The sequence below is a fragment of the Delphinus delphis genome, chromosome 1 (genome assembly GCF_949987515.2).
Source record: "Delphinus delphis chromosome 1, mDelDel1.2, whole genome shotgun sequence".
Lineage (NCBI taxonomy): Eukaryota > Metazoa > Chordata > Mammalia > Artiodactyla > Delphinidae > Delphinus > Delphinus delphis.
The window spans coordinates 13,025,961-13,039,559 of record NC_082683.1 but is presented as its reverse complement, the minus strand read 5'-3'; the positions used below and the strand labels follow the sequence as shown (position 1 = coordinate 13,039,559).

General features: G+C 53.9%; 1 protein-coding gene across 1 annotated transcript in view; it reads right to left on the bottom strand.

The window, feature by feature from the left end:
* The window catches only part of ARHGEF10L (Rho guanine nucleotide exchange factor 10 like), a 145,889-nt gene that overhangs the window by 131,356 nt on the left and 934 nt on the right, over positions 1 to 13,599 (bottom strand). The window lies entirely within an intron of this gene.

Here is a 13,599-nt window from a genome sequence, read left to right as displayed (position 1 = left end):
GGAGATTTCCTGTCGCAGCCAACATCTCCTGGCTTAGAATCACTAAGGGTGAGACTCAAGAATCCGTATTTCGTTCAAAAGCCTCCTGGAGATTCTGATAATCAGTCAGGTTTGGGAAACACTAGTTTGTCGGCAAGAAGAGTAACCAGCTACTGAAGGCTGTGACCACAGATGAGGGCAGCTCGGAACAGGGTCACACAGAGTCATCACCAAACCTGGCAGGTTGTCACTCTCCTGAGCCTTTTTTGGCTCAAAGAGAGTCTAAGGGCCTTTTTCAAAGTGTGGCCCTTGAACTACTGACTTCACAACAACCTGAATGAAGGGGAGGCTTTTTAAAAATGTAGACTCTAAGGTCCAACCCCAACCTACAAACTTAGAATCTCTAGGGGTGAGGCCCGGGAGTCTGCATTCTTTGCAGGCTGTCGGGGCAATGCTGGCACACACTAACTTAAAAGAATTACTGGCTCCCAGTTCCCAAGGGTGCTCAGAGCACCTGCTTGTATCTGGCACCTTCATGCACACCTAACCTCCTGAGAAAGAAAAGCTCCTGTCAGGACATCTTGGGAGTTCCCTGGTGGCCTAATGGTTACGATTCGGGGCTTTCACTGCCGTGGCCCAGGCTCAATCCCTGATCGGGGAATGGGGAACTGAGATCCCACAAGCTGTGCGGTGTAGCCAAAAAAAAAAAGAAAAAAATAGGGGGATATCTTGGATGACTCCAAGAACCCAGCAAACGAATGAGGGTATGAGGCCAAAAGGTAACAAATGTGCCCATTCCTCAGAACATCAGCCCCAAAGGGAACCAACAAATCACTACACCTAGCCGCTTATCTTACAGATGTGGAAACTGAGGCCCAGAGAGGGCTGTGTCTTGCCCAAGGTTATAAAAGAGTGAGTGGCAGAGCCAACCTAGAAGCCAGGTGGCCACGCCCAGACTCACCCCCACGGTCCCAGGCCGCCCTGCCTCGCATCCTCCAAGCCTGCTCCCAGGTGAGCCTGGCAGCAGGGCAGCAGCTGCTGGCCCTGGACATCTCAGCCAGGCTTGCTGTCCCAGGAAGACAGGGTGGCTCCAATCAGGGAAGGCTCCTTCTGTTTCCACCACGTATGGTGATAAAGCAACTCGTGCTCCAGGAAGGAGGAGGCATCAGAGAATGGAATGAGCAGAAACAGTCTGGTTGGTTATACATCCCAAGGAGACTGGTGAGGGTGCTGAATGCCACAGCTCAGTAGGGATGTCTCCCCAAAACTCTACGATCAGTCCACAGTGCCTGAGTTCAAATGTTTAAATAGTCCTGAGGAACCACCGACATCAGTGTTCCTCAGTCTGCACATCTGGGGAAATACCTGTGTCCTGAAATACGCTAATAGATACTCAGTGCAAAAAAAGGTGTTCAGTGGTCAAAGACCATGGAAGAACCAGGGTAGAAGTTGCCCTTCTAGATGTTAAAGGCATTGAAAAGTCCTGCAATTTCAGCATCTGCTTGAATCATGATACAGATGAAGAAAGTTGGAGGCTGAGAGGAATTACATGCCCTTCCCAGAGTCACCGGGCGAGGAAGGGGGTGGGGGGACCGTAAGGCTCGAGCAAGACAGCCTGCCTCCAGAGTCCACACTGGCGACCACCATGCTTATACTCGGCGAGATGATTCCTCTGTTTACTATCACTGTTCTTACTCTTGATCTTCTGATGGAAGGGAGCGAGGGCGGGCAGCAGCAGGGCCTGGCAGGAAGTCATCCCCATGACAGTGGCCAGAAGGAAGCTGAGGATCCAGCTTCCCAAATCCTCTTCTGTTCTCGGGTCTGCTGTCACTGGCTGTGTGACCTGGGGCAGGTTATGACCCTTCTCCAGACTAAGATGTCCCATACATAAAACTAGGAGCTTGGAGTAGATAATCCCAGAAGGCCCTTCCAGCTCTAGACAAGAGTCCGACCCCACTGTCCTACCCTCAGCTCCCATCTCCCTCCCCATCAGCCACAGCCTCTCCCTGTCCCAAATCCTCGACTCCGTAAACAGCCGTGGCCTGCGCTCTGTGTCCGGGCTGCCAGGCTAGGCTGAGCTCTGGCCGACGGCGGACTAAGCACTGTTTGGCTCTCCCTGCCATCATCCCTTCATCATCCTCCCTGTGACTCATCCGTTGAGTGCTTCCAGGTTGGACCCCAATCACCATTGCTCAAGGGTGGATGGATAGGGTGAATTTTTCCATCTGGGGTCCCAGAGAGCCGGTTTTACCAAGAGCTCCATACAATGGGCCACGAGGCAGGACGGAGCCCGCACAGACCCTTAGCACCGCCTCTGGGCTTTTAAGTCCAGTTCTTATATAAAGGTAACTGTATAGCCTGGCCCTCGGCAGAGTTAGCTAACCTCTTTATGCCTCCGTTTCCACACCTGCAACGTAGCTAATAATACCCACCTCCCTGGTGAGCACACCATTCAGTTATACGCAAAGCGGCCAGCTCAGTGCCTAGCACACAGGGCGCTCCATCGATGCTTAGATCATAAGCTGCTATGTAACTAGAGGGCTCTCTGAGCTGTTTTCTCAATTCAATCTCCCCCTGCTCCCCAGGCAACAGAGGACAGGAAGTAGAAAAAAGTGGCCGATGTTTGACTCTTGCAGACTCCCAGAAATCTGAAATCCTATACTCGTGGGTTATTAGAATTGGTAGAGACCCTAGATTCTCCACCTGCTCATTTTGCAGAAGAGGAAACTGAGGCTTAGGGTGAAGTTAGAGACAGGATGAAATGTTGCCCAAGCCTTCCTGGCTGGTTTGAGGAAGAGGTGGGATTAGAACCCAGGTGCCAGGCTCCCAGTCCGGTGGTCTTTCTGGGGCCCTGGGGCAGCGAAAGAGCAGAAGGCCGGTATCCCTGGGACGCTGGGATTCTTGTCCCAAGTCTGCTCCAAGTGGCTGTGAGATGATGAGCAAGGGGCTTAGGCCCACTGGGGCTCCAAGGCCTCGTGATAAAACTTATGGGGTTGGTCTAGATTGGGGTGCCCCAAAGTGGGGTGGCCAGAAAGCTGGAGCCCCAGAAGATTCTATCAGGTGATTTGCCAAGGAAGTGTGACAGGGACCAAAGGGGTGTCAAGGGAGGGCTCCAGAGTCAGGTGGATCAGTGTTCAAGTTCTGCCACTTACAAGTTGTGTGACTTCAGGCGAATTACCCTCTGGTCCTCGGCTGCCCCATCTGTAAAATGAAGACAACCCGACACACCTCAAAGGTTGCCACGTGAACCGGAAGAAGATAATGTATGCTGCCTGGCACACTCGAGGCCCTCAGTGAACAACACCGGTTATTTTTTCAATCCCTCAGGAGCACGTTTAATATTATCCCTCCCTCACAGATGAGGTAACCAAGACTCCAGAGGGGCAAGACACCTGCCCAAAGTGACGGGACTCACAGGAACAGGGCTCTGGGAACCGCTCCCCATCTCTTCCAGCCCCCCCCCCCAAGAAGGAGGTCTCTGCCTGGCATCGGTAAAATACAGCCATCCTCCCCAGAGGAGACCACCGCCCTTGCTGGCCTCCCATGACCTGGCCCAGCCCCAGAGAGTTTTCTCATCACTCACTGGGGAGGAAGCCAGTTCCCCAGGAAACTGCTTAAACATGGGGCCCCAGCTCCTGGGAAGGCGGTTCCCAGTAGCAGCCCAGCTCCTCCCTCCCAGAAGTCCCACCCAGCCTCTGAGACCGGCAAAAGGACATTTAAAGGCACAGGAGGACCTGCAGGTGGTGACGGTCCACTGGAGCCTCCTGTGAGCCCCTCGCAGAGGTTACTTGCCACCTGCTTCCACCTTTGAGACCCTGGTTGTTTCACTCAAGAAACCAGCAGAAGCCTGGATGCTGTGTTATGCTGCGTGACCTCAGGCAAGTTGCTTAACCTCTCTGAGTCTCGGGAACCTTTTTAGACAAGAGAAGTGAGCAGAGTTTGGGAAGCACGAAGAAAGCAGCAAGAGTTCACAGAACAACCTAGGAATCAGAGGGCCTGTAACAGCCTCTAAATGTCTCCCTGATGTCTCCTGTCCCTTCCAACTCAGCCCCCACCAGGACAAAAAGTTCTGACCAGGCTGATCATGCCCCCCCCGCCCCCAGCTAGAAACAACTGAACGGCTCCCATGGTCAAGATAAAGTGCAAGCTCCTAGCGAGATGGACAGAGTTCTCAAGCGGCGTTCCTGACCGCACCCCTCCTGACCTTGCAGGGTCCTACTCTGCACTCACCTCCAGCCTCTGTACACACCTGGGACGCTTCCCTCTCCCAGAACCAACTCTGCCTCTAAGCTGCTTCGTCCAGCACTCCCTGGGAAGCTCCGGTGAGCCCCTATGCCTGGGTCAGGCACTCTCCCCTCCCTCCATCGGTTACCTGCCTGCTCCCCCAACCCCAGATAGGTGGTCACCATACTTCACTCATCCTTAGCTCCTAGCCCAGTACCCAGCTCCCAGGGGGTGTCCAGTAAATATATGCTGGGAGGAGAGGAACGCGAGGACGAGCAACTGAGAACAAATTAACGAACCCACGAGCTGTGGCGTCCTCCTCTGCAAAATGGGCATGCGTGGGAGAAGCAGCCGGACTCGCTGGCTGCGGACCCTCACCCCCCTTTTGTGGCTGGCACAGGCTTGCTGGGTGGTATTTCACCTCTCGGGACCCTTCTCCCCGCTGTAGAGGGAGGACAGTAACAGCACCCGCACCTCACTTACCGTGAGGACTCAGTGGGCTAATCCTCCCAGAGTGCTCAGCTCAGTGCCTGGCATGAAGAGGTGAGTTCCTTGCACTTGACCTCTGGGGAAGAAAAGTGGGAGACGGGCGTGACACGGGGCGCTGAGCTCCTGCTGCAGGGTCCGAGTGGCCTTGACACCACCCTCCCAACTGGCTTGGAGGCTGCCCCCGTCTGCTGGCATGGGACCCACACCCCAGCAGCCCAGTGCCCCAGAGAACGTGAGCCCCACTGAGTCGGGAATGAGGGCTCAGCCCCTCTGTGCCATCTCAGACCAACCACTGACCTCTCTGATCCTTTCTGTCTATACAAAGGCGGGCTGAGGCTGCTTCCGTCATTGAGGGGACCCAGCCATCTCTGCCTGTTCCTTTAGTGGCGGCAGAATGACCTCTCCTGGGGGGAGCAGTCTTGGGGGGCCCTTACCTCACCGTCCTCTGGTCCAGGTTTCATTGAGAAACATGAGGCCATCAGATGGGACTGTCCCCAACTTTTCCTCATGTATAATCCAAATCTATCCCATCTTCTCCCATTTCCTAAGAGCATCCTGGCTCCATCAAGGGCCAATGCCTTCCCCCCACCGCAACTCCCACATCATCACACCGGGTACCACCCTCTCTCATTTGCCTAAAGATCCAGCTCCCGTAGCTGCCCCCTGTGTCTTGTCCCCTCTCGGAGCAGTCCCGGCCACCAGCACAAACCACTCTCCTGGGTCTCCCCACTTCCCCTCCACCCGAGACATCTTTATCCAACCCCCCTTTGCCTGGCCAACATCTCAGCGCTGTCCGCACACGCTGTCTCTCCTTGCTCCCCTCCCATCCCAGCCACTCCCACTGCAGATTCCAGCCCCATCCCTCCTCCAAAAGTGCCCTTATAAAGGCCCAAACTGCCTCTGTGTTTCTGTCTGGTCTTACTTCCACTCTCAACGGCCTGCAGCCCTGTGGCCCACCAGTTCTCTTCTGCAACAGGCCCCGTGGTGTGGCGTGGCATGGCATGGTGGGGCATGTGGCATGGCATGGTGTGGCATGGTGGCTGGGTGTGGCATGGTGTGGCGTGGCGTGGCGTGGCATGGTGGGGGTGTGGTGTGGCATGGCGTGGCATAGCGTGGTGTGGCATGGCATGGTGGGGGTGTGGCGTGACGTGGCATGGTGTGGTGTGGCGTGGTGGGGTGTGGTGTGGCATAGCGCGGTGTGGCATGGCATGGTGGGGGTGTGGCGTGGCATGGCGGAGGTGTGGCGTGGCGTGGCGTGGCGTGGCATGGTGTAGCATGGCTTGGCGTGGCATGGCATGGTGTGGCGCGGCGTGGCATGGTGTGGCGTGGCATGGTGTAGCATGGCTTGGCGTGGCATGGCATGGCATGGTGGGGCATGGTGTGGCGTGGTGCGGCATGGCATGGTGTAGCGTGGCTTGGTGTGGCATGGCATGGCATGGTGGGGCATGGTGTGGCATGGCATGGTGGGGCATGGCGTGGCATGGCGTGGTGTGGCATGGTGGGGTGGGGTGTGGCACGGCGTGGCATGGCACAGCGTGGCGCAGTGTGGCGTGGCGTGGCATGGTGGGGTGGGGTGTGTTGTGGCATGGCGTGGCGTGGCGTGGCGTGGCGGCTTCCCAGAGACCCCACTCTCCCTCCCTTCTCCTCCTAGCACCCTGGCTGCCCCTCCTCGGCCTCCTCTCCTGGATCCTCCTCCTCCACCTGGCCTCTGGGTGGTCCCACCTGCGCCATCTATATGCTAATGACACCCAGCCAAGGGGCCCCACCTCTCCCGTGGACTTCTAAGCCAGCCTCTCAACGTGAACCTGTCCCCAACTGGAGCCCTGGATTCTCCAAAAACATGCTCTCAACCCACTCTGAACCACCTGTTTGTAATGACACCACCACCCACCCAGACACTCAAAAGAAGATTCTAGAAGTCTTGGCTCCTCTTCATTCCTCTCTTTCCCTCAGCCCCTGTGACCAATCCACCAGCAATTCCAGCCAATTCTTTCTCTAAGTCTTCTCTCCAGCTCCATGGCCACCTCTCATCCCCGAGCCACCCGAGCCTTTCCTCCGGGCCCAAGTCCACCCGGGTGCCCACAGCCGGTTCTCCTCCTGCAGCCAGAGGGTCCCTTCCTGAGTCGGGGCCCACAGGCTCCAGCAGGCTGCGGGAGGGGTCAGCGGGACGGCATGCAGGCACGCAGTCACTGGTCACCTGCTGGCGCGGCCTCGCCTTTCTCATCTATGAGTCCATCCCTCACCCTCCAGTGTCCACTCCAGTGCTTCCCCGTCATAGGCACTCAGTTATTTCTGAATGAATTATCTGCAAAGAACATAAATTTCTTTCCAGAGCTATTTATAGCTGGAATCTTGGGATTGTATTTCATGAATAAAGGTATTTACAGGAAACTAAAAAGAAACTGCGGCTGTCTTCCTGCTGCGCCTGGATTAGCCATCCTAACTGCTTGCCTGGATCCACACGGCCCTCCACAGCACCTCCTTATACTGCCCTCCCCGCCTCGGCTGCTGCAAGCCCTGGGCTTTCTCCTGTTCAAACCAGCCAAGATCATTCTGACCTCAGGGCCTTTGCATGTGCTGTGCGCCTGCCTGGAACACGTTTCCGTCTGCTCTTTGCATGGGGAGGGGAGGGGGGTCCTCCCTCGTCATTTGGGACTCAGCTTAAATGCCTCTCCTCAGAGGGGCCCTCCTCACCACCTCCAGCTGACAAATTCTGCACCACTAACCCCCACATACACCCCCTCCTCTCCCAACAGCCTCCCCCCAGCCCCTGCTATTCCCATCCTATCACATCAGGTTGTCTCCGTGGCAGGACTAATTCCATGACATGTGGTTACTTTAACTCGTTTGTCTGGCTTTTGTCTCCTCCACCATCACATGAGATCCACAAGGGCAAGGCTACTTACAATTGGCCTGGTCACTGTGGTAAGAACCACCAATTCTGCCAGGACAGTGGGCCAGGCACTGTCCTGAGCAGTGTACTTGTATTATGCCTTTTTTACAGATGAGAAAACTGAGATACAGAGGGGCCAAGTGAGTTACCCAAAGTCCAGCATAGAAAGAGGCCCAGCAGGGACTTCCTTGGCCGTTGTGGTTAAGACTCTGCACTTCCACTGCAGGGGGCACAGGTTCAATCCCTGGTCAGGGAACTAAGATCCCACCTGCCACGTGGTGCGGCCAAAAAAAAAAAAAGAAAAAGAAAGAGGTCCAGCAGGAAGCAGGGTACCATTTACCTGTGCCCACCTCACGCCCAGCACAGACCCAGCCCTTTGTGGGCCCTAAATTGGTACTTGCCGAATGATTAGATGAATCGCTGAATAAATGTTACACACTGCAAGACTGAGACAGGTTGTCTTCAGGTGGCGCAACAAGGGGGATTCTTTTTTTTTTTTTGCGGTACACAGGCCTCTCACTGTTGTGGCCTCTCCCGTTGCGGAGCACAGGCTCCAGATGCGCGGGCTCAGCGGCCACGGCTCATGGGCCCAGCCGCTCCGTGGCATGTGGGATCTTCCCGGACCGGGGCACGAACCCGTGTCCCCTGCATCGGCAGGCGGACTCTCAACCACTGCGCCACCAGGGAAGCCCAACAAGGGGGATTTTAATTTTCTTATCCCTGTATACTCCAAGTTTTCTTCAATAGTCACATAATACACGCATAATTTAAAGTAAAATAAACGCTTATTTTAAAAGAAATTCAAAGGTTCTGGGTAATGTCAGGGTTCCAGAATATTTTTCTTCGATTTCCAGAGACGGTTATTCCGCTACTTCATTTAAACCACAGTTTTTCTAGGGCAATTGAATAAAAAGCCCGTATTTTTAAAGCTCGCTCCAAGTCTGCCCACTTCAAACAATGAAGAGGACAGTGATGGGAGCTGGTTCCCGCCTCGCGTGCTCAGGGCTGGAATTCAGGGATGCATACTAATCAGGCAGCCGCTGGGAGGGGGGTCCTGCAGAGGCCAGGCTCTCAAGTAGGAGGGGCTCCAGACCCAGAAATGCCACCTCACCTCAGGCCCGATGTGCAGTCATGGACAGGGGTCACCCCAAGCCACCTGCACTGCCCCGGACTGGCGATGTCCCTGCAACGAGGTGGTGGTGAGGCCGGGGCCAAGGCCACCCTCCCAACAGGTCAGTGGGAAGATGAGCCGCTTGGCACAGGTCAGGAAAAGGTAAAGCTCTCGGCTCAGCGCCAGCCTCTGACGAAGGGATGGGCACAACCTGCACTGCTGGCCAAGCGATGGATTGCCCGCCCCGAGTTCCCACGGCATGTGGAACCCGCTGCCAGGGGCTGTCAGAGGCACAGGGAGGCCAGGCCCTGGAAGGGGTGGCACGGCTCCAGGACACAGGGTTGAGAGCCGGGGCTCTGGGCAAACAGAACAAGGTCGAGCAGTGCTGCTTTCGCCCCTCCGCGCTACGTGTCTCTGGACAGGCAAGATAACGTACCTGAGCTGTAGAACGGAGCTGATGACACAGCCCACTCGTCAGGACTGCCGAGGACCAAACTCCTGCGAGCCCCGCCTCCGCCCCCGCCAATGCGCCTGCCACTCTGTCAGTTAGCGCTCTCCATAAACACAAGCCGTTACACGAGCACTTGCCAGACACCAGGACTAGCGGTCCACCTGGGCACCGAGTTCTATTCTAGGCCTTGACCCTCAACCACAGGGTGAGGAACCCAGCCATATGCGAGAGAAAACACGCATTCACTTCCAATGAAGAAGGGCTGAGTGTTTTGAGATTCCAGACGTGTGTCGAATCTTCTCTTCCTCCCCTCCTCAAAGGGCAAAGGGGAAAATAGAACAAAGGGGGACTGTAGAAAGAGCTCAGGGCCCACCTGGTTCGAATCCTGCCACTTATACTGTGGCCTTGGGGAAGTCACTCAACCTCTTTAAGACTCAGTTTCTTTATCTATAAGATGGGATAATAGTACCCACCTGCAGGATCAGTGTGGGAATTAAATGAATTGATGCATGAAAAATGTCTGCCACATAGAGGCATTAAAGTAACATGAGTTGTCTTTAAACAAACAAGCTCCCAATTATCTGCCTAAATGAAGGGCAGAAGTAGCAGAGGTGATCAAAATACTGGATAACCTAAATAACCGTTACTTTTATCTTTGGGGTGGAGGGAGGGCAGCAGACCCACCTTCCCAATTCTGTATTTTTTTGGCCTGATATTAAAATGGAAATTTTTTTATGAATCCACCAGCCACAGATGCTAGGGCTGGAGCAGCAGCAAGCTTGAGGATAACAAGAAACTACCCGGAAAACTTAAAGATTTTCAGGGGAGGGGGTGATCCGCAGAGCACGATGCCCCTGGCAGAAGAGGTCTGGCAGCGTTCCTTTGCTGGTACCCAGATGATGCTGTGTGCTCTGACTTGAGAAAGGTTCAGGACTTCCCCTGCTCTGTCACCAGCTCTGCAGACTCCTGGTTCACCTGACACCTGAGCCAGACTGAACTTCCAACAGCTCATGCCTCCAAGCCTTTGCACATGCTGTTCCTTCCACCCAGACCCTTGCCCTCTCCCCATCCATTCTTCTGCTACACTCTGCACACACTCTCGCTGTATGTAACTGTGCTCATGCCCCTCTCCCAACCAGGGCTCTCAGACTGTACAAGAGCTACAGCCTGCCCATCAACAGTCTGACTCTACTCTGCCCCTGAATCCATATGGTCCTGTCCACTGTTGCCTAAGCCACCCCCAGACAGCTCTAGCCACCCGAGTCCCGGCCATCACACCTTCACCAGCCCCAAGCTATTTGAGTCGTCCACAGTCTCTCCTCAGGCACCCCAACCACTTTGCCTCCCAGATACCTGAGTCATCTTGAGTGTGGTTTTTCAGTCAATGGCAAAGCAGGTTCACAATTAACTGAAACTTATCCTCATCCCACGTCCCCTCTTCTTGGTGAATGGGAAGATAACTCAGTTTCTGGAGTGGAGAGCTCATTTGAGGGCCACTTATAACCCTACCGTCATAGCAGACCCAGCCCAGCAGCTGCCACTCTCACTGGGATGACCCTGAACCAGCCCTGGAGTTTTGTCACATGAGAATGCAAGCTCCAGAGAGGGGCTGTGCTCCGGGAGCTCACTGCTAGATCCCCGCGCTGTGCTGGTAAAATGTTTAACAGCTGGTTCTCCACAGGGGGGAGAACTGGGACACCTGCATCGTTTTCCAATTTCTGTGGTATAAATGCTCTCACTGTGGCCACTTTGAGCTACAAGGTGAGCCCGCTGAACGGAGCTGGGAAGAGACGGGCAGGAGCGCACCCCTATGTACATTACATCCCTGACTTACAAAGGTTCGACTTAACAATTTTTCAACTTTATGATGGTGCGAAAGCGATACGCACTCAGTGGAAAGTGTACTTGGAATTTTGAATTTGGATCTTTTCCCGGGCTGGTGACATGCAGTACAACACTCTCGTGATGCAGGGCAGGGCAGCGAGCTGCAGCTCCCAGCCAGCCACGCAGTCACCAGGGGAAACAGCCGATACGCTTACAACCATTGTGCACCCAGACAGCCATTCTGTTTCTCACTTTCAGTACAGTGTTCAATAAATTGCGTGAGATCTTCAATACTTTATTATAAAATAGGCTTTGTGTTAGGTGATTTTGCCCAACTGTAGGCTAATGGGAGTGTTCTGAGCACGTTCAATGCAGGCGAGGCCAAGCTATGATGTTCAGTAGCTTAGGTGTATTAAACGCAGTTTCCACTTATGAGATTTTCTTTTTCTAACATTTTATTTATTATCTATTTATTTATTGGCCGCACCTCACGGCTTGCCGGATCCTAGTTCCCCAACCAGGGACTGAACCCGGGCCCTGGCAGTGAAAGCGCCGGGTCCTAACTACTGGACCGCCAGGGAAGGCCCTCGACTTATGGTATTTTCAACTTACAATATTTTCAACTAACAATGGGTTTATCAGGACCCATCAGAAGTTGAGGAAGATCTGTATGTGTGTATATATATGTATACACACACACACATACACACACATATAAAAGGATCTATCTATATATACACACACACACACACACACATATAAAAGGATCTATCTATATATACACACACACACACACACAAAAGATATAAATAATCACAAATACATAGGTAACTGTGAAAAACAGTGAAATAATCAGGAAGTACTGTATTCTGAGTACTTATTACCCTTGTTTTTGGTTATTTAATTGTAAAGGTACATACTACAGCCAGCTTACATACTATAAACTTGCAGGTTAACAGCCAACTCGCAAAACGCCTAAAATTCATCAACCAGATATCATTCTTCAGTACAGACTCCAGCACACCACTGCCTGGGGCCGGGCACAGGCTATGCGAGGACGGGTCACTCCTGGGAGCTCATTAGACTAGGACCCCAAAGGAAGGCGACTCAAATGCCCTCCATTGAGGCAAAGAGAGACCAAGGAACTCTTCAGGGACACGTGGCAAGAAAGGAGCTGAGCTGAGGCCCAGGCGGCACAGTGGGGGAGGAAAGAGAACTTTGGCCTACTCCGCTGTTTATGAGTTTGACTGTCTTTCCTGGACTTGAGGGCAAGCACAGCAGATGAGAAGCCAAAGATACTAAAGACAAGCTCGCAGAAGAAAGCAAGGACTGGTCGGTCAGGGAAACCCAAGCTTGAGTCTTTCACTGACTGTGACCTTTGGCATTCACTTAAATGCTGTGCCTCATCTTCCTCATCTGTAAAATGGGTATGAGCCCATCTTCGTTGCCTAATTATCAGGGTGGTTGTAGAAACAAAAAGACAGCAGACATGAAAGAGCAACATAAATCTAAGCTACTATTATCATACATACATATGCAGATGACATATATGTACCAGCTAGCCCAGCACCTGGCACATACCGGGTTCCATAAAGAGCTTTTACCTTACTGTTGATTTATCTGTTAATTTACTATTTATTTAAATAACAGTAGGTCTTCCTCTTAAAGGAACCTGGTACCTGGGTCCCAAGAAGTCCACCAAGTTTCCCCCTCCCCAGACTCCTTCAAAGCTAACCTGTGAAACAGGACAATTTAGGATCCATTAGTTCCAGGGCATCCACATAACCAGCAACCATTTACTGAGCACCTACTGTGTGTCAGGCGCTGGTGATCACGACAGACACGGTCCCTGCTCTCAAAGGCTTATAGTCCGCTGGGAGGGGTCAAAACCCACCCCGACCGCAGTGAGGGCTCCAAGAGCATCACGAACAGGAATCCTGGATGCCTGGCTGCCCAGAGAGGAGGAGATCCCTGAGTGAGAAGCGAAGAGGGGAAGGATGGGACCAGCTAAGGCAACGGCTCTCTGGTGGAAGAGGAAGGAGCAGGGGAACTCGGAAAGGCAAGTGTGATGCAGCAAAGTAAGAAAGACGCAGGCACAACCCAAGGCCTCACAAGCCAGAAGAAGAGCTCCATCCCGAGAAGTTTTAACCCAGCCACAGGGAGCTCGGAGATTTCCAGACTGTGCCCTCCTTTCTAGTTTATATACCCGAGGCCTGGACACTGTGGGGCATAGTGCTGGGTGGACAGACAGAGGGACGGATGGATGCTGCAGAGAAGAGCTGAGCATGCTAATAAGCCTGCACGACCTGTCCTCTCTCCCCAGCATCCGAGGAGGAACAGATGGGGCTTCAGCAGGCGGAGCATGACTTCCCCGGACTGAAGCCCTCCGGAAGGCCAAGGCCTTTGAGGCAAAGTCTTAGCTCCAGAGTCCGTGCGCAGGGCGGCCCACCCCTACCACCTCCCCGCTGTGGCCCGAGGCAGGGTCCTCAGGCTCTCAAGGCTAAAGGAAGCTTCCTGGCCCCCTGCCCCAGGACCCCAACGTGGAAGAGGGTGAAAGAACTCTCCCCAGACTCCCCTACATCAGGCCTGGCCTTCCTCTCAAAGACCACCCCCGGAGGCCCAGGAGAC